This window comes from Trichechus manatus, unplaced genomic scaffold (assembly GCF_000243295.1).
Source record: "Trichechus manatus latirostris isolate Lorelei unplaced genomic scaffold, TriManLat1.0 scaffold00060, whole genome shotgun sequence".
Taxonomy (NCBI): domain Eukaryota; kingdom Metazoa; phylum Chordata; class Mammalia; order Sirenia; family Trichechidae; genus Trichechus; species Trichechus manatus.
In genome coordinates, this window is record NW_004443996.1 from 4,878,752 (window position 1) to 4,880,027 (window position 1,276).

The 1,276-nt window shown below is 34.2% G+C and overlaps 1 non-coding gene across 1 annotated transcript; it reads left to right on the forward strand.

The window, feature by feature from the left end:
- The first annotated feature begins 351 nt into the window (after positions 1–351).
- TRNAG-UCC (transfer RNA glycine (anticodon UCC)) lies at positions 352–422 on the forward strand. Its single transcript has one exon. It is a non-coding gene; the product is annotated as a tRNA-Gly (tRNA).
- The last annotated feature ends 854 nt before the right edge of the window (positions 423–1,276 follow it).

Below are 1,276 nucleotides of genomic sequence, written 5' to 3' on the forward strand. Positions count from 1 at the left end.
AATGTATCCAAATTGGGAAGGAAGAAGTAAAACTATCCCTTTTTTGCTGATGAAAAGATCCTATATGTAAAAAACTCCAAAGATTCTACAAGAAAGCTACTGGAGCTAATAAAATGAATTCAGCAAAGTGACAGGATACAAGGTCAACACACAAAAATCACTCAGAGTCCTATACATCACAAATGAACATTCTGAAAAGGGAAATTAAAGAAACAATTCCATTTACAATAGCATCTAAAGAATAAAATACATACGAATAAATTTAACCAAGGATGTGAAAGACTTGTACACTGAAAACTATAAATCATTATTGAAAGAAATTAAAGAATACCCAGTGAAATGGAGTGGGGAGCAGTGGTGATTTAATGGTAGAATTCTTGCCTTCCATGCAGGAGGCCTGGGTTCAATTCCCAGCCAATGCACCTCAAGCACAGCCACCCCCCGTCTGTTAGTATAGGGTTCTGTACTGCTATAATGTTGAACAGGCTTCAGCAGAGCTTCCGGACTAAGACAGACTAGGAAGAAAGATCTAGTGATCTACTTCCAAAAAATCAGCCCATGAAAAACTTATTATGAGTCACAATGATCCAATCCGAGCGTGCATGAAGTCACCATGAGTTGATGGTCAAATCTACAGCAGCTAACAACAACCATGAAATGGAAAGACATTCCAAGTTCATGAACTGGAAGACTTCATATTGTTAATATGTCAATATTACTCAAAACAATCTTTAGATTCAATTCAATCTCTGTCAAAATTTCAACAGCTTTCTTTGAAGAAAACGAAAATCCAATCCTGAAATTTATAAGGAACTGCAAGAGGCCTCAAACAGCTAAAGCAATCATGAAAAAAAGAACAAAGTAAGGGAACTCACATTTCTTGATCTCAAAACATACTATAAAGCTACAGTAATCAAAATAGGCTGGTACTGTATAATAATAGAACTATAGACCAATTGAATAAATAGAGTCCAGGATTAAACTTGCACGTTTATGGTTACTTTATTTTTGACAAGGGTGATAAGTCCATCCAGTGGAGAAAGAATAGTCTATTTAATAAATGGACCTAGGATAACAGGATCTCCACATTCAAAAAAAAAAAAAAAAGAAAGAAACTGGGTCCATGTCTCGCACCATATATGAAAACTAATTCAAAATGGATTAAGGAACTAAATGTAAGAATAAAAAAAAAAAAACTCTTAGAAGAAAACATAATGGTAATATTTTGGGGCTTACTATTTAACAATGAATATAACATGTGACATCAAAAGCATGA